Source organism: Moschus berezovskii, chromosome 18, assembly GCF_049115385.1.
Source record: "Moschus berezovskii isolate FMDL1 chromosome 18, NW_MosBer_1.0, whole genome shotgun sequence".
Taxonomy (NCBI): domain Eukaryota; kingdom Metazoa; phylum Chordata; class Mammalia; order Artiodactyla; family Moschidae; genus Moschus; species Moschus berezovskii.
In genome coordinates this window covers 42,951,608-42,972,207 of record NC_142477.1, presented here as the reverse complement: position 1 = coordinate 42,972,207, position 20,600 = coordinate 42,951,608, and the positions used below count along the sequence as shown (strand labels likewise).

The 20,600-nt window shown below is 40.0% G+C and overlaps 1 long non-coding RNA gene across 1 annotated transcript in view; it reads left to right on the top strand.

Moving 5' to 3' along the window:
• The first annotated feature begins 3,256 nt into the window (after positions 1 to 3,256).
• Positions 3,257 to 20,600, top strand: part of LOC148774976 (uncharacterized) — a 229,057-nt gene continuing 211,713 nt past the window's right edge. The window contains exon 1 of the long non-coding RNA XR_016035201.1: positions 3,257 to 3,403. This is a non-coding gene — a long non-coding RNA (uncharacterized LOC148774976). The remainder of the gene's footprint in view (positions 3,404 to 20,600) is intronic.

Sequence of the window (20,600 nt, the reverse complement as noted above, 5' to 3'; positions counted from 1 at the left end):
CTGGAGAAGGAAATGGCAATTCACTCCGTTATTCTTGCCTAGAGAATCCCATGGACAGAGGATCCTTGCAGGCTACAGTCCATGGGGTCACGAAGAGTCAGACATGACTGGGCGACTTTCACACATTTCAAAAGTTAATTATTGAGTAGGGAACCATTAAGTGTTTCAAGCTTGTTTTCCCTGGCTTATGATTTCTTAGAAATCTTAGGAAGAAAGGTGTTTCAATCTTTAAAATTTTACAATCTGTAAAAATTTAAAGTGACTTAAATAGTATACTGGCAGAAATTGAAGACTGAAATGAAAGAGGTTTTGCTAAAATGACCCAGTCACCGATATTTTGGTTTCCGGCTTGCAAAGCAAGGCAGAAAGGATCTAAGTGAATATTTAACATCTTTACCCACTTCCCCTCCCTCAAAGAGCTGCTTCTGTCTCAACAGAATTGAGAAGTCACTTTGATAGAGCCTTAGGTTCCAGTCACAGGGAAGTTGCCCTCTGATGCAGGAAGCAGCTGCCCTAGACTGCTGGGTATCTCTGCTGTCTCTGTGTGGTGGGTCATCCAGAGGGTAGAAATGCCTAGTGCTATGTTGAATGGTACACAAATGCTCCATAGGACACTGAACCAGCAGCTTAAGCATCACCTGGAAACTTGATAGAAATGCAGATTCTCAGGTCTGAGGCTAAGGGGCAGTGGACTCTAGCAGCCCACAGCATTTAAAAATGAATGAGGTTTCTATCCTTCCCTCTAGAACAGAGTTTCTCAACTCTGGCTATGCATTGGAATCCCTGAGGAATTTTAAAAAGCAAAACAAAATGAAAAACCATGCCATGGCCTTTGTACTAAAGATTCCAATTTAGTTAGTCTAGGGATAGGCCAAGGGCAAAGGCAGTTGTATGTTTAACTCACCCTGAGTGATTCTAACATGTAAGATCACTATGGTAGACCATATTTTTCTCAGCCTCAACACTATTGACATTTTGAACTGGATAATTCTTTGTTGTCGGGAACTATTCTGTGAATTACAGGATGTTTAGCAGGGTCCCTAGCCTTTATCTAGGAGATGTCCATAAAACCCCTGCTCTGTCCAATATGTGACAACCAAAATGTCTCCAGATATTGCCAGATGTCCCTAGGTAAGTAGCATTGTCCTAGTTATGAACTGTTTCTCCACAGGAACAGTTCTCAACGTTTAGTGAAGAACTGCCAGTGAAATTATAATGCTCGTCTCATGTGGCATTTAAAAGTTTTTAGTATCCGCATGAAAATAAGCAAAATAAACCCTCATACCCATCAGTATGGCTGTCATTAAAGAGATTGCAAAGAACAAATGCTGGTAAGGATATGGGAAAAGGAAACCCTGTACACTGTTGGTGGGAATTTAAATTGGTACAGTCACTATGGAGAACAGTATGAAGGTTCCTCAAAAAACTAAAAATAGAACTACCATATATATATATGACCAGCAATTCCACTGTGAGTACATACCCAGAGAAAACAAAAATACTAATTTGAAATGATACATGCACCCCAGTGTTCATAGCATCATTATTTGCAATAGCCAAGATATGAAAGCAACCTAAGTGTCCATCAGCAGATAAATGGATAAAGATGTGAGATATATATATATATATATATATATATATATATATATATATATATATATATATATATAGGCACACACACATATATATACTACACACATGCATGCATGCGCGCGCGCGCGTGCACACACACACACACACACACACACACACCGTGGAGTATTACTCAGTCATGAAAAATAATGAAATTTTGCCATTAATGACAACATTGATCTGGAGGAGATTATGCTTAGTGAAATAAGTCAGACAGAAAAAGACAAATGCTATATATTATCACTTACATGTGGAATCTAAAAAATAAAATGAATGAATATATTAAACAGAAATACTCACAGATATAGAGAATAAACTAATGGTTATTATTGGGGAGAGCGATGAGGGAAGGGGCAAGATAGGGATAGGAGATTAAGAGGTACAAACTACTGCGTATGAAATAAATAAGCTACAAGGACATAGTGTACAGCTCAGGAAACATAGTATTTTATGATAATTTTAAATAGTCGGTCAGTCATGTCTGACTCTTTGTGACCCATGAAGTGTAGCCTGCCAGGCTATTCCTATGTCCATGGAATTCTAGAGTGAGTTGCCATTCCCTTCTTCAGGGGATCTTCCTGACCCAGGGATCAAACCTGTCGTCCTATATCGCAGGCAAATTCTTCACCATCTAAGCCACCAGGGAAGCCCCAAATGGAGTATAGTCTATAAAATTTTTGAATCACCAAGTTGTACATCTGAAACTAATATAACATTGTAAATCAGCTATAGCTAAATTAAAAAATTTAGTAGCCACATGAAAATAAATACAAAGTGAAATTAATATTAATAACATTCCTGTTAAATGTTAATATTAATAACATCAATAATATATTGTTAATACAATAATATTAATACCATATTATTAATAATATTAGTAACATTCCTGGAAAATTCAGGTTCCAGTTTAATTGGTCAAGGGCAGGACCAGGGATTATGCATATCTTACAAGCTCCAAGGTCTGCTGCTGGTCTACTAACCATGTTCTTGAATAATAAAGGCATTGGATTTCTCTTTATGGGTAATTCTCTAAGTGTGGTCACCAGACTAGCAGCTTCAGCATCACCTAGAAACTTGTTAGAAACACAAATTCTCAGGCCACACCCTATATAGTTAATTTAATCCAATATATTCAAAATAGTATTTCAACATGCATTCAGTATAAGAATTATTAATAAGATGTTTTACATTCTTTGTTAAGTCCTTGAGATCTGGTGTGTGATGTACACTTCAGCATATTTCAATTCAGACTAGCTGCATTGAGTGTTCAATACTCTCAAAATGTGGCCAGTGGCTACTGTGTTGGGGGTTAGTGTGCATCAGTATTACTTTGAGGGTTGGTTCAAATATCAACTGCTAGCCCCAGCCCTGGAACTTCTGTCTCAGTAAATTTAGGGTGGGGCCTGAGAATTTGTGTTTCTAACAAGTTTCTAGGTGATGCTGAAGTGGCTACTCTGGTGACCACATTTAGAGAATAACCCATAAAGAGAAACCATAATGCCTTTATTATTCAAGAACGTGGTTTGTCGACCAGACCTTAGAGTTTGTAAAATGTGCATAGTCCCTGGCCCCACCCTTGACCAATTAAACTGGAGCCTGCATTTTAACAGGAATGTACATTAAAGTTAGAACAGGAGGCTGCCCACAGTAAAGCATCCCTTCCTAGTGCCATGCCCTTCTCCAGGGGATCTTCCCGGCCCAGTGATTGAACCCAGGCCTCCCACATTGCAGGTGGATTCTTTACTGTCTGAGCCACCAGGGAAGTCCAATGGTGAGTTGCTATTACAGTGGCCTGTTTATTTCCTTCTTAGAATTTTTCTCAGTTCTTTTCTTTATTTTCCCTCTTGACTCAATACAGGGCATTTTTTTTTTTCCTACTAATCATTCTCCATCCAAGACCAAATATGATGTTTTGCACATCATAGGCATTTAAATATCTATGTTATTAACAATCCTATAAAAGGAGAGAAGGCTGGGGACAGTGATTCGGTATATTCTTTGGCTTTAGAAATTTAAAGAGGAATGTGTTTGGAGATGAGTTGAATACTGGGATTCAGAAACTGATTGCATGACTCCTGCTGCCTAGAAGGTAAAATTGTCCTTCATGCCTGTGTCCAAGTAGTGTGGGCAACTCACATTAGGAGAATTGCCTTATTGGGAAGCATGTCAGATACTTCTTCCTGGCAAGGTGGGGCCACATTCTCTTCCTTTTAGAGGAGTGGAAATGCTCTACCTGTTTGTGATGTCACACAGCACGTAGAAGGTGTTCCTGGGATGTCCTTCAGGATTGCAAGTGCCTCTGAGGTATCCCTAATCACGTGGACTTCCTTGCACTCTGCTGCCAGTTTGCATTCCAAAGGCATCACGTTCAAACTGACTCAGTTCTAAATCATCAGAGGCCCAATTGCAGAGTGGAAATTTGGTTTCCAAAGGGATTTACTGATGTTATAGTGCCTGGCTAGTATATATATGTATGTATATATGTGTGTGTTTTTACATATAAAAATACTCTCTTCACTCTTGGATCAGTTTCATTTTTTAATATGCTTTTAATGATGAAAAATAGCTTCTCTATACTTCTTTTGAGTAAAAACTATAAACCTTTCCCCCTCTTCTGTTGAGATTTAGTGTTGTGTGAACTAACCGTAGGCTGTAACTGTGTATCTCTATGTGCACAAACAACTTATATGTATACAGACAGAAAAATGAAGTAATTCAGTGGTTACTTTCAGAGGAGGGCAAAAATAATAATAAAAAAGCAGAAATGAGAAATTTCATCATATTCTTTGCAGTCTACTTCATTACCTCTTTTCTCACTCAGCTCCCTTTTCCTCATGCCAACCTTTTGAAAAAATTAAGACTGTGGAGGAGTGAAATGTATATTCTGTGTTTTGTGTATGGATTTAAAATGGCATTGACCAAAGTAATTATAGTAGGTCAGTGGTTGCTCAGGGAGTATAGAGTGATAGCTGGCTGAAATGACATCCCTTCTTTGTTAATCTCACACTTACTGTGATGTTTTGTAGTTGAAGAGTGCATAATTTTAAGTGTGTAATTTGTTGTTTGTTTGTTTTCAGTTTCAAACTATTTTACTCTTAAATCTAAAAGGGGCTGATGGGGGAAGATATGTACCATGTAATCACAGACACATCGTAAGTGAATGCTTCATAGGTGAGGCTTGTCTATGATTATGATGAAAACGACTAATCTCTGAAACATGTATCAATAGACAAGAAAGTGTAGGTGAGATTTGCTCCAATTCACTCCATGAACTTGGCAATTTTGGAAGTAGGCTGTGACTCCAGACTTACTAGTTTAATGGAAATACCTTTGCTTATGAAGCTTCTGTTACAAGTTGCTAGATACAGCTCTAACAGTCAGATCAGTAATTCTGCTCTAGTGCATTTGCTCTGACAGCCGTTGTTTAACCGTTTAGCCACTCATCTTGGGAAACACCTTTACTCTGGTTCTTCGGGTCAGGGTACCAACCTCCTGACCAGTCTACACTGTCGGCTAATCAGTGAGCCTATTTCCTGTTGGCCAGTGATGGTGTAGCTTCAAGAGTGAAGTACTATACTGGAGCAAGGGCTGGTGTTTATGCAGAGAAATAGAGAATGAAAATAAAAGAATCTTGTGGAATTACAAAGCAGGAAGTCAGCACACTAGTTACAAGGGGCATTAGGAGAGGAGAATAAAGACTAAATTAAACCAAGGGCTAAAAACTCAGATGCTGATAGTGTTTAGTAAAAAATTATGGTAAAGGCAACATTATTTGAGATTGTGCTGTCTTTATACATGACCCCATTCATCCCCATGGTAATCCTCCAAGACCCAACACAGATACTCTGCCCATTAAGTAAACGAGGAAGCTGAGGCAGGAAATATATAGTGACATAACTGGTTCACTTAGGGCTGGGTATGAAGCGAGAACCAGAATTTTGATTCTGAATTTTCTTTGGAAGCTCAGGGATCTCAGGAATCTCGTCTAGATTGTAATGGTCAGGAGTAACTGTCAGCATTTAGAAACAGCTCACAAGGTGGCTCAGACTGTAAAGCGTCTGCCTACAATGCGGGAGACCCAGGTTCGATCCCTGGGTCGGGAAGATCCCCTGGAGAAGGAAATGGCAACCCACTCCAGTATTCTTGCCTGGAGAATCCCATAAATGGAGGAACCTGGTGGGCTACAGTCCATGGGGTCGCAAAGAGTCGGACACGACTGAGCGACTTCACTTCACTTCACAAACATTGGGCTTCCCTGGTGGCTCAGATGGTAAAGAATCCACCTGCAATGCAGGAGACTTGGGTTCAATCCCTGGGTTGGGAAGATCCTCTGGAGAAGGGAACGGCAACCCACTCCAGTATTCTGGCCTGGAGAATTCCATGGACAGAGGAGCCTGGCGGGCTACAGTCCATGGGGTCGCAAAGAGTCGGACACGACTGAGTGACTTTCACTTTTCACTCACAATCATTCCCAAGAAAACACTCTTAACGGGGGAGTTGTGATGTGCAATATTTGTCCATCTCCTGCTGCCCTTTCAGAACAGGACAGTATAAACTGAATTCCTCGTTTAGGTCTTAGATGCCTTTAAAAAAAATTTTATTTTTGGCTGTGCTGGGTCTTCGTTGCTGCGTGGGCTTTCTCTAGTTGCAGCAAGAGGGGTTACTCTCGAACTGCAGTGTTGGGGCTTCTCATAGCAGTGATTTCTCTTGTTGCGAAGCACGGACTCTCGGCATATGGGCTTCCGTAGTTGTGGTGCACAGTCTCAGCTGCCCCGTGGCATGTGGGGTCTTCCCGGAGCACGGACTGAACCACTGTTCCCTGCATTGCAAGGCAGATTCTTAACTGGACCACCAGGAAACTCCTTAGCTGCCTGTTGTTTGAAATCATCAGTGCACAGTTTTCACTGTGAAGGGAAAGAGGCCTGATTGCTTCATGCAAGTACTTTGCAATTTACCTGCTTTGTGAATTTGTCTTCTGTATCTGTTGGCATCTTTAAAAAATTTTTTTTTTAAATGGAAGGATAATTGCTTTACAGGATTTTATATTATCTGTCAAACATCTGTTGATATCTTTTTAACTATCTGGTGTCTGGCAACCATAGAGACTTAAAATATATTTCTTTGAGCTTCCCTGGTGGCTCAGATGGTAAAGCGTCTGCCTCCAATGCGGGAGACCGGGGTTCGATCCCTGGGTTCGATCCCTGGGTTGGGAAGATCCCCTGGAGAAGGAAACGGCAACGCACTCCAGTACTCTTGCCTGGAGAATCCCACGGACCCAGGAGCCTGGTGGGTTACAGTCCATGGGGTCGCAAAGAGTCGGACAAGACTGAGCGACTTCACTCACTCGCTTATTAAGACAGTTGCTATTACTTTTTCTTCAGTTCTCAAAGTACTCTGTAAGCAATGATTTGGGAAAAAGACCGAATCTGTTAGTGGTGAAATTAGTGTCTAATCAGGCTGAGAGCAACATGAAAAATGTTACATATATGTATGTGAAGGATGTGTCTTGAGTAAAAGAGATTAATGTGTTTGAAGCTTCTATAAAATGGTTTGCTCTCTAGAGCGTGTATTTTGTTACACGGGTATTTTTTGTTCTGGTTATCAGTAATTGGGGAAATGCTTATAGGACTAAACCTGTAAAGTTTTGATCATATTGGGTAATGGGAATAAGAACAAACGACAGCAGACCTTTAACATATGCTGACTGACTCAGATGCACAGTCCACCCAGTCTGCTTGTGACATTTACCCCAGGTCACCCTGCAGGCATCTAGTCCATCCTTCAGTCAGACTTCAAGGTAAAGGATGATTTCCAAAGGTCCTTAATTTCTACATTCACAATCTATCAACAGATTCATCTTAAATCAACTGATGTTTTTGGCCTGATGTTTTCAGCACCTCTAAGGGTAATAAGATCTGGGCTTTTACCACCTTTTAAATAAAGCAGTATTTTACAATTGAACTGACAGTTTTATTTGATTGGATTCTCTAAGCAATTTGGTCTCAATCTAACCTGGTTACAGAGCTTATGAGTCTGGTTCTGTGAGGGAGGCATAACAGACCCACCCAGCTAGTTGTGACTCCCAGGTAAAAGAATTTCTGAAGGAATGCAGTGTGTGTGTGTGTACTTGTGCTCTCCACCTGTAAGTCTTTATGTGGTAGTTATAAATAGGTACATAGATACTGTTTTAGTCATGGACATGTTACATAAACTTAACAAACATAAAGCTGAATACCTCATTGTAATTAAATAATTTTCTTTCCGGGCTTCAACTGGTAAAGAATCGGCCTGCAATGCAGGAGACCCTGGTTTGATCCTTGGGTCGGGAAGATCCCCTGGAGAAGGGATAGGCTACCCTGTCCAGTATTCTTGGTCTTCCCTGGTGGCTCAGATGGTAAAGAATCTTCCTGCAATGCAGGAGACCCGGGTTTGATCCCTGGGTAAGGAAGGTCCCCCGAAAGAAGGAAATGACAACTCACTCCAGTATTCTTGCCTGGAGAATCCCAAGGACAGAAGTGCCTGACAGGCTCCAGACTCAAGATGTCTGGGTCGCAAAGAGTCGGACATGACTGATTAAGCACAGCACAATATTCTTCCCATGACCACACCTTGTAGAAGCCTAATATAGCACAGCTTCATAAAGAAAGTTACCAGATTATGTCTTTAAGTGACTCATCACTTTTTGCTCACTTTTGAGGATGAAGTTTAAAGACGTCTCTTTAAGTGAGGGCAACTTGCTAATCTTATAGTAATTAATAAAAAATACAATTGATTGGCAGGCTCAAATTTTGCATCTCAAATATGTTTGTAGGTGGTATAGCATATAACATTGACTCAGTCTAGTGTTTTACCTACACTGTTAGAAGCAGAAGAGAGTTACATGAGTGGGAAATATTTTCCATGAGTCACTTGCAGTAACGGTAATGATACAGGTGTGCTCTTCTATGTGATAATAAGGTGATGGGGTAGAGTGTGCATATTCTCTCCTGTGTCCCCAGTTCCATTGCATAGTGTGGAATTCCTAAACTGGCATGATTTTAAGTATCATTTGGGGGTATTTATTGGGCTTCCCTGGTGGCTGAGATGGTAAAGAATCCACCTGCAGCATGGGAGACCTGGGTTTGATCCTGGGTTGGGAAGATACCCTGGAGGAGGGCATGTCAACCCACTCCACTATTCTTGCCTGGAGAATTCCCATGAAAAGAAGAGCCTGGAAGGCTACAGTCCATGGGGTCGCAAAGAGTTGGACACGACTGAGCAACTAAGCACAACACAGGGGTATTTATCACATCTTTTGGCCTCCCCACAGAAAACAGAACTGGACTTTCCAGTAGTAGGATCTGGGGATAAGTGGTTTTTGTTTTTATTAAGAATCTCAGATTATTATTCTGATTGTTCAGGGAATTTTTACCTTGATGGATACTGTAAGAACCTTCTTGGCTCTCTTTAATTACAGTCAGAATTTTCATATTTTAATTTTTTTACCTTATTTATTTTTTCCTCTTTTAAAGTTTCATTGAGAAATAATTTATATATATATCACATAATATTTTCAAGTATATCTATCTTAGTTTGGTCTGCAAGGTCGGTAGGGCAAGAATTGCTACCTTTGTTTTATAGATATGGTGCTATCAGCTAAGCTAACAATTCTTGGTTTTGTTTGATAATAGTAGCAGTTAAAGATTTTGAGGTGGGAATTCCCTGGTGGTCCAGTGGTTAGGACTCTGCACTTCCATTGCAGCGTCATGAGTTTGATTCCTTGTAGAGGACTAAGATCCTGAATGCTGCAATGCGGTCAAAAAACAAAGAGAACAATAGCAAAAAAAATTTGGGGAGTGATGAGGGCTGGTTAACTGCTTCTCAGAAAGGACAAGGCCAAAATGTAATGAAAGTGATGATTGTCTGCGATATATATGGACACTTACTAGACATTTGTTAGAAAATTAGGCACAAAATGGGTCTTAAAGTCTGATAAAACTCCAGTACTACTATCTGGGACTATCTTTGGAGGCTCTGTAACCACACTTCATAAGAAAGAAATACTTGAGGTACTTTTAGCAACATTCAGATGTTGGAATTTGTGCCCTCCTAAGCTATTGGTACTGTTCCTTGGAACTTGGGGTAAAGGCCCCAGTGGATTCCTACATACTATTAAGGCAAAGATAGAGAGTATCTCTAAAATATTTTAGCCAGTCTACATGTCTTAAACGCTGTTGATTTCACCAGTGAGGTTTTTCAATTCTAATATTGTTCTTGCTAATTTTCAAGTCACTAGAAATGCCTTTTGTAATTTTCAAAATATGCTGCTTCTTTGCCTGGACCACTTTTATGCTATGCTACTGGGTAAGTCCTATGTATTCCTTAAAAATGTCAGTTCAAGCACCATCTCTTTTTTGAAGTATTTTCAGGTCCTATAGGACTTCATTTCTCACAGTCTGTTCCATGGACCAGCATCATCAGCTTCACTTGGGAGTTTGTTAGAAATGCAGATTCTACATCCCACTCAAGACTTACTGACCCAGAGTCTTCATTTTAACAGGATTCCTGGTACACTGGAAGCACAATAAAGCTTCAGAAACACTATTCTAGAAGTTCTGTGCCCCTCATTTGTGTCTCCTAATATAGCATAAAACTGATTATGGCTCTATTAAAGTACTTACCACATTGAATTGCATAATTAATTTTTGCCCATTCTTCCAGTTCAGTCATCAACTATTACTCATTTCTGCACTCCTAATCACCTGGCACTTCCTGAATGTTTAATTCATGTTGAGTGAGTGAATAAGCAGACTTGCCCGTAGCAAAATTAGTTGTTCAGAGCTCCATGCAGAATTTTTTAGATTTCATTTGACATTTCTTCTAACACACTCAAAATCGGAATGAATAGAAGACCAGCTTTCTAGGGCTATAGTTGGGAAAGAAGTGGATGCTGGACATAGGAGCCCGGTGGGTTTCTATCCCAACCCACCCAAGAGATGAGAGACATTTCTAGCTGTAAAAATGGCTCACTATCACAGAGATTTTCACTGGGACTTCTGTCTCAACTATATAATTCTTTTAAAACCCATATCCCACCTTTATTTTTAGACTCATTGAGAATAATGGTAGAATCAGTGTCTGGTGTTCTGAGTGGGGCAGGAAGGCACTGAGTGATAGTAGGCAGCAAGCACATATTCTGAATTTAAAATCATTTTTAAGTGGGTAGATAGATTCACAAAATCTAACCTGAGGTTTATACTAGGAAATTAGTCTAAGGCAGGGAAGAGTGGTAATTGAGGTCTTATAAAAATAAGAACTGGTCCAAATCCAGGGCTATAGGCACTTAACACCTGGGAAGTACTTGTTTTACATCTTTCTCTCTTAGCCAAATCTCTTTTGGGGTTAACTAAAGGCCTAATAACTTTGGCCACCTGATGGAAAGAACTGACTCATTGGAAAAGACCCTGATGCTGGGCAAGATTGAATGCAGGAGGAGAAGCAGATGACAGAGAATTAGATGGTTGGATGACATCACTGACTTGATGGACATGAGTTTGAGCAAGTTTCGGGAGTTGATGATGGACAGGGAAGCCTGGCGTGCTGCAGCCCATGGGGTCACAAAGAGTCGGACACGACTGAGTGAATGAACCGAACTGAAAGGCTTCATGGGGCTTCCCAGGTGGTGCTATTGGTAAAGAATCCGTCTGCCAATGCAGGAAACCTGAGAGATGCAGGTTTAATCCCTGGGTCAGGAAGATCTCTGTAGAAGGGCATGGCAAGCCACTCCAGTATTCTTGCCTGGAGAATCCCATGGACAGAGCCTGGCATGCTACAGTCTATAGGGTCACACAGAGTCGGACACAACTGATGCGACTTAGCATGCAAAAGCCTAATAGTGGCTAATGGTGGAGAGAGGGCTTGGGGTTAGTGTTACCACAGTAGTGCAGAACAGTCTTGGTACCTCCCCAGAATCCAATGGAATGAGGTAGAATAATGTCTGACCTATAATTTAGAAGAAAAAGATTTTTCTCTATGTATTTTGATTGGTCCTTAAGTTGTAGCAGTTACTACAACTCTGGGTTGGCGGTAGGGGATAATATTTAGAGTAGGGAAGGAGTTTCAAAGCTAGTCAAGGCCTTTGGCCTAAGGCAGGAGATTGACAATAGATTGCCTAGGGAACCCAGTAGGTGATATACATATTGAAACTGGGGTAGAGCATGGGATGTCATGAAGAACAAATGCCTTGTTTGAAGGGTCAGCCCCGATTGGTAGTGTCATGTGGGAATCTGGACTTCTGTCCCCTGAGTGCTTTGGGTCCCTTTTTGTCCCTTTAAAAACCACAGATACTTGGATAGAAACAAAAGCACTGGGAACAATAAGCTGTTTAGGCCTTGTCATAGTTGACATGAAATCAATCATTTTACTCTCACCACCTTCTAACTCACCAAAATCAAAAGCAAACACGCATAAGTGAAACCAGATGAAAGATGAGAAGACATCCATCTCCATAGATGGCATTGATTGTCTACTAAGTTATTCAGCTAAGAAATCTGGTAGTCTTTTTTGACTCTTTTTTTTCTCCCTCAGACTTTACATTTTATGACTATTCAGGGCCAAAAGAAATTTTACCCATTAAACACCCACACCTTGATAGTATATTAAAAAGCAGAGACATTACTTTGCCAACAAAGGTCCGTCTAGTCAAGGCTATGGTTTTTCCCATGGTCATGTATGGATATGAGAGTTGGACTGTGAAGAAAGCTGATTGCCGAAGAATTGATGCTTTTGAACTGTGGTGCTGGAGAAGACTCTTGAGAGTCCCTTGGACTGCAAGGAGATCCAACCAGTCCATTCTAAAGGAGATCAATCCTGGGTGTTCATTGGAAGGACTGATGCTAAAGCTGAAACTGCAATACTTTGGCCACCTCATGCGACTAGTTGACTCACTGGAAAAGACTCTGATGCTGGGAAGGATTGGTGGCGGGAGGAGAAGGGGACGACAGAGAATGAGATGGCTGGATGGCATCACCGACTCTGTGGACATGAGTTTGAGTGAACTCCGGGAGTTGGTGATGGACAGGGAGGCCTGGCGTGCTGTGATTCATGGGGTCGCGGAGAGTTGGACACGACTGAGCGACTGAACTGAACTGAAACACCCACAATTCATATCCTTCTTTCTCCATTTCTGTGGCCATGTTAAGGTCACTAAGTCGTGTCCGACTCTTTGCGACCCCATGGACTGCAACACACCAGGCTTTCCTGTCCATTACCAACTCCCGGAACTTGCTCATACTCATGTCCATCAAGTCGGTGATGCCATCCAACCATCTCATCCTCTGTCATCCTCTTCTCCTCCTTTGCTGCTGCTGCTAAGTCGCTTCAGTCGTGTCCGACTCTGTGCGACCCCATAGATGGCAGTCCACCAGGCTCTCCCGTCCCTGGGGTTCTCCAGGCAAGAACACTGGAGTGGGTTGCCATTTCCTTCTCCAATGTGTGAAAGTGAAAGGGAAAGTGAAGACGCTCAGTCGTGTCCGACTCTTAGCGACCCCATGGACTGCAGACTACCAGGCTCCTCCATCCATGGGATTTTTTAGGCAAGAGTACTGGAGTGGCTTGCCATTGCCTTCTCTGCTTCTCCTCCTTTAGGTCCTATTATATTTTGCCTGGATTATTTCAAAGGTTTCCCTTTTTGTCTTTCTAATTGATTTCATGAGAAAACAACACAAACAGACTATATGTGTTTTCTTCCAGGATTAGGTTGGTGGCTAGGGCCTGTGTCTGAATACACAGGTAGGGCTAACCCTAACCCTTTCACCTGGGATGGACTAGGCAAGAGACTAGAATGTTTTAGGCAGCAGGTGGATCTGCTGGAGTAATTCCCAATACCATAATTAGAACGAAGAAGGACACACATCAGAGCTGGCTGAGATAGGTTAGCATTGACAGTATATCCATATAATTAGGAAAGTAAGGTCACAAACTAGTCAAGTTTCTCAAACATTGTATGATAATGTGATGAAATGGATTAGGTGATGATTGTTTTGCACAATGTGTATCACCAGCCCCAGTGGGCTATTAGAAAGTTAAATGTCCATTTGTTAGGTGGCTTTCAGATCTGTAGATCAAATAACTGATTTTAGGCAAAACGTGAGACTGGAGAGAAAGTGATCTTCTCAAGGTTAGGCCTCCTCTGGCTTGGAAAGTTAACCTGGAACATACCTCCTGGAAGTCTACATCTTCCAGCTCTGATTTAGAGTCATCCCAGCAGGACCACAGTCATAGACACCAGTTTTCCTAATGCTAATTTGAAGGGAAATGAATGATTACAAAAATATTGTCTGGAGTCTATTAAAGATTTTTTAAAAAGGACTCAGTTAGGAAATGTCCTCTAACTTGTCTTTAGCCAGAAGGCACCATAGTTAGACTGCTAGCTTACTATCTATGAGATCTCAGAGAAGCTATTTAGTCATCATAGCCCTTAATCCCCTTATCTGTACAGTGGGAAAGTAATATCACCTACCCCAAATCCTGTGGTAAAAATTAATAAGGACATACATAAATACCTTAGCAAAATAGTTAGCATACTTCATTATACTCATTCCTCAATGAAAGTTTATCTCTACCTCCCTGGTGGCTCGGATGGTAGAGAATCCGCCTGCAATGCAGGAGACCTGGGTTCATTTCCTGGCTCTGGAAGATACACTGGAGATGGGAATGGTTACCCACTCCAGTATTCTTGCCTGGAGAGTTCTATGGACAGAGGAGTAAGTTTTTGAGTACCTGGGGCATGGTGCAGATGGTAAAGAACCTGTGTACAATACAGGAGACCTAGGATCAACCCCTGGGTTGGGAAGATCCCTTGGAGAAGGAAATGGCAACTCACTCCAGTATTCTTGGCTGGAGAATCCCATGGACAGAGGAGCCAAGTCTGTGGGGTTGCAGAGTCAGACATGACTTAGTGACTAACCCTTTCACCTTTCACCCACCTGTATGATATAAAATTATTTTTAAACATACAGTCATTCCTTTATATTCACAGGGGATTGATTTCCAATACCAAGTGCTGAAATTTGCAGATGCTCAAGGTTTGCTTTTTTTTTTAAACATAAAATGGCTAAAAGCTTTTGTATCATTTACCTCTTTTAGCCAGAAAGTTTCCCTGCCACAGGTAACCCATGTCACCAGTTTCTTGAATATCTTACTAGAAAAAACTGATGCATCTGCCAACAAAAACAAAATGTCATTTCCCCCCAATTGCTTTAGAAAGTGTTTTTAAATCTAGATTTTCTATCTATACTGATGCAAAGAATTATTATTGTTTTTATAAGGACCTGAGGTCCTTGCCACTTTTGATACATATATTTTTATTGTAGTTTTTCTAAGACCTTACCTAAAATTTATCTTACATCTAGGCTGCAGCACTGTGAGACATATTTTATGGCTCTAGTATTTGTGCCAAACATTACCTTGTTTTATATTGAATTTCTATGGCAGTTCAATATGGTTAAGCCCAGATGACAAAGAACTTTCTGTGCTTAATTAAATTGACTGGTACATGTGCACCCTGATGCAAATGTATTTTCCTTACAAAGAGTATTCTGCCCTTTGCAAGACATAGGAAGTCCGAAATTAGCTCTGGTTTTTTAATGAGTTTCAAAAACTGGTCCCTGAAATAAGGCAGCAAAATACTAAGGTTCAATTGGGTTCTGAAAGAATATTTTTAAGGAACATCCTTCTTCTTTATTCACTCTTTCTAGACTATGTGTAATTTTTCCAAACTATAAAGAGTTATCGACTATTGAGAAGTTAATGGCAAACTCTAACCAGGACAGCTTCCAAAAAAGCCTTAGGAGAGTGGGAAAGCCTAATTGTTCCTTTGAATCATACACCCCTCACAGGGCCACAGTCACCCTGCTGGCAGACTTTGCTGTAGAAATATGAAACTGTATAGGTGCCCTCCCTAGACTCCATTGCCAGCTGGTGCACTTCCTGCTCCAATACCCCGGGTACGTTAAGTGCTGCGGTTTGCTGCTGCTTGCTTCTCTGGAGAAGTGCCCTGAGTCAAACAGGAACTATGTCATGGGAGGTTATAGCCCCAGCCCTAAGAAGCAGTCCTCAGCGAGTAAGGGACTGACAGAGGAATTCTTTTTTTAATTATTGTAGTTGGAGAATAATTACTTTACAGTATTGTGTGTTTTTTCCTATACATCAACATGGATTGACCATAGGTATATATATGTACCCCCCCATCCTGAACCCCCTTCCTACCTCCTTCCCTCCCCTATCTGTCTAGGTTGTCACAGAGTACCAGCTTTGGGTGCCCTGCTTCATGCATCAAACTTGCACTGGTCGTCTATTTTACATATGGTAATGTGGGTATTTTTGTGCTATTCTCTCAAATCATTCCACCCTCGCTTTCTCCCACTGAGTCCGAAAGTCTGTTCCTTATGTCTGTGTCTCCTTTTCTGCCCTGCATGTAGGATCGTCAGTACCATCCTTCTAGATTCCATATATATGTTTTAATAGACAGTATTTGTCTTTCTCTTTCTGACTTACTTCACTCTGTATAATAGCCTCTAGGTTCATCCACCTCATTAGAACTGACTCAAATGCCTCCTTTTTAATAGCTGAGTAATATTCCACTATGTGTATGTATCACAGCTTCCTTATCCATTCATCTGCCGATGGACATCTAGGTTGCTTCCATGTCCTAGCTATTGTAAATAGTGCTGCAATGAACTTTGGGGTACATGTGACACAGGGATTCTTAAACCCATTCCCCTTACCCAAAGGTGGAATAACTTTGAACCACTCAGGCTCCAGCACTTGCTGTGGGATCAGGCTGAAGCTAGACTCCAGCTGAACCCTCATCACTGTTTAAACATGGAGAAGAACTATGAGAGGGTTAAGGTGGGGAGAAGGAGCAGATGTTGGAGATCTCACTTAAAATAGGATGGTTCTGCAACCAACATGGCAAAGATCTACTGAGAACAAGTGAATGCTCCTTGCCCAGTCTGCTTCAACTCCAATCTTCCTAACTCTTTTGCAATGAACCAGTTCTCAAGTTGATCCTAGCAAGGCCCACTGCATCAGTCATAGTGGACACTGTCTACAGAAATTGTTCTTTACAACGTTAAAACTCTTGATGATTTTCCTGTACACATATGACTAAATTTCAGTGATGAAACTAAAATACTGTTTTTTTTCTTTCTTTCGCTTTTGTCTAAAATTCAGTCAGAAGAATTGAAACAAGGGGTCACCAGCAGCAATAGGAAGACAGAACACCTGTTTTCTTCCTATTCTTTCTTTTAAGGCCCTCACGTCCTGTTCACAGGCAGACTAGTCCCTGTCCTTTAGTCCAGGGCTATTTATATGCTCTGGTTTTTTAAAGCCATAACATCTGGAACCATGGGAAGGAAGTACAGGTAAACAAGCTTTAAGAAACTTGGTCAAATACACATAATTTGGCATAGCTTTAGAAACAGCCTGTTTCCTGACTCCCCACATGTGCCCTCAGCTTTGGACCCTGAAAGAGGGTGGGCAAATATTTTTAGCATTTAATAAAACCTAAATAGAAAAAAGGACATGCAATATGGGATTCATTTATCAGTTGAAAAGGAATCAAAGTCATAAGATCATCTCCGATTCAAACACCGAGAAATGCTGGGTATAATACAACAATCATTCTTTAAAATGCATGGCTGAACTTATAAGAAGATAGAATCTGAAGAAATTATTAGAAAAATATCCGTATAAGACAAATAGTACTGTGCCTCCTCTAACCTCTCCTGAAGGACAGGTTAAGAAACTTGGAGGAAAGAAAAGATCTAACATACATACGTCAGGAGAGTATAAGAGGGGATGGAAGAGATGGAATATTTAATAGTCATGCTTCACTGTAAGAAGTATATGTAATTAAAAGGAACATACCTATGATAAGCACAAAGAAACATTGAAAATCAAGGAATGTAATATATATACATATATATATTTCAGACAAGTGTTAAAAAAAGTATCAGTTAAAATCTATAATATTTTTAGAGAAAATAAACTTTAAGGTAAAAGCATTATTAAGGGTTAAAGTGATTACTTTATAATGATGAAATATATATTTCAACAAAAAACATATAACAATATTAAACCTGTAGGCATCTAATGACATAAAATTAAAATATATAAAACAAAAATTAACAAAATTGCAAGGAAAAATTGACAAGATCTTCAGAAATGTCTCAGAGATCTTGTGTAATGCAATTTAGAGAGCCTTTGAAGACTGGAACATCTGATTTTTATAAATAATAAGACTTAGATATAGAAAGAGATAAAGAAAATATGAGAGAGGAAAATTTATAGATCAGTCTCTTTCATGAACAGACTTAAAAATCCTGAATAAAGTATTCATAACTAAAAATAGGAATGTGTATATTATACATTATGTACATGTGTATGTGTATGCCTGGAGAATTCCGTGGACAGAGGAGCCTGCCAGGCTACAATTGATGGGGTCCGCAAGAGTTGGACATGGCTGAGTGACTAACACTTTCACATATATGTATGTTAATATACATATATACATGCTCAACCATCCAGGTAAGAATACTGGAGTGGGTTGCCATGCCCTCCTCCAGGGGATCTTCCCAACCCAGGGACTGAACCTGGAGGAGGGCATGGCAACCCACTCTAGTATTCTTGCCTGGAGAATTCCCATGGACAGAGGAGCCTGGCGGGCTACAGTCCATGGGGTCGCAAAGAGTTGGACATGACTGAGCACAGCACACATAAACATATACATTATATATAAATATAAAATAACAAATATATACTTAAATACCTATTGACCAAGTTAGATTTATCCACAAGTTCTAAAACAATTTGTTATTATAGTTAGCACAAGAGTAGATCAAAGGGAAAAAAAAAAACTTATGAACATTTCAATAGATGCAGGAGAAAAAAAGTGTTATTTTTCAATAACCATTTATGAGAAAAGACTCATAGCAGACTAAAAAGAGAAGACAATTTTTGAAAATCTACTACAAAAATTATTGACTTCCCCAATGGATAGCAGGTAAAGAATCTTCCTGCAATGCAAGAGATACAGGAGATGCAGGTTCCATCCCTGGGTTGGGAAGATCCCCTGTAGAAGGAAATGGCAACCCACTCCAGTATTCTTGCCTGGGAAATCCCATAGACAGAGGAACCTGGCAGGTTACAGTCCAAAGGGTCACAAAGAGTTAGACATGACTAAGCACATAAGCACACACAAACTATATTATTTCTGATGACACATCAGAAGCATTCCCCTGAAAATTAGGAGTGAGATAATAGTGTTTACCAGTATTGTATAATTTCATCTATATATCATAGGTCTTAGCCTGTGTCCAAGGAAGGAAAATAAATAACATTCATAAGGACTGAAAAGACATAAAACAATGTTTTTTTATAACATACATTTATCCACATAAAAAATCCAAGAGTATCTTTAAAAATATAATTGTTGGATGTGTACAAGAAAATCATTTCCAGGACTACACACTAACCATGTGCACTTATGAAATAACTGGCTGAAGTTGATCATTATTCACTCCCTGGAGTTGTAGCAAAGCAGCTCTTACTGCAGATCACAGGAACTCATTACTATCGGAACACAAAAGCATGTTCTGTTAATAGGGCAATGGGCTAGAGATTGTGTTGAGCAGACAAAAGACAGTGTCTGCTATACTTTTCAAAAATCATCTGTGTAGATAATCAAGTTTCATCTGTTCTTTGTGTGCTTGAAAAGATGCTTAATCTCTAATCGTTGGTTGCAGATATTCTATGCACTCAGAGAATGAATCATATATGTCCATTCTATCAAATTTCTAAATTTTCATGTTCAATCTCATGCAGTGTTAACTTCTGGAGTGCTTGATCTATTTGGTTTCTAAGAGTTAGAACATCTAATGCTAAACCATATCGATAGTGTAGTTTGTCAGTTAAATTTGCATTTACTACGTACTGTGTTTACTGAAATACTTGGATGTATTCCTACCATTTTTCCCATTATGATCTTTTTGTTGTTGTTGCTTTATCCCTTTTTACTTTCTTGTTTCTGTTTTGTCCTTCACATTTTGGGAAATTGCACAGTCTACTACTTCAGTGATTCTCTTAAACTTTTAGTATGTATACTTAACCAAAGTTTGAAGTTAAATAAGTGTCTTTATTTTTCTCCAAAATAATACAAAGATTTTAGAATGATCACATTCCAATGCAGAAGATGAGGGTTAGATCCCTGGGTCAGGAAGATCCCCCGGAGAAGGAAATGGCAACCTACTCCAGTATTCTTGCCTGGGAAATACCATGGACAGAGGAGCCTGGAAGGTTACAGTCCATGGGGTCACAAAGAGTCAGACATGACTGAGTGGCTAAACAACAAACAACAAATCTCTATCTTCTCTCCAGACTTCCCAGGTGACTCAGTTAGTAAAGAATCCACCTGCAATGCAGGAGACCTGGGTTTGATCCCTGGGTCAGGAAGATGCGTTGGAGGAGGAAATGGCAGCCCAATCCAGTATTCTTGCTGGGATAACCACATGGGCAGAGGAGCCTGGCAGGCTATAGTCCATGGGGTCGCAAAGAGTTAGATACTACTGAGCAACAGAGTACACAGTATCTACTCTCCTATAGTCTATGTTATATAGTACTTTATTTCCAACTCATTTTTAACCCTCTTATTTCAAATTAATAATTTTACCATCAGTTTTTATTAAGACTTACTAATTTTATTTTTCAAATTATAATTTTATTTCCTCACTGTTGCTTCTTGTAGATTATTTCTTTATTAGAGGTTCAATTTCCTTTTTGCAGAAGTGTTCTCCCACTAATTCTTTTAGCTAGAGTCTGAAAAGAGAACTTCTTTTCTCCCTTGAACCAAAAGTTTACTTTTCGACTTTTGAATGATTGTTTAGTTGGAAATACAGCTTGATATTGACACTTATTTTTCTCTTGGCACA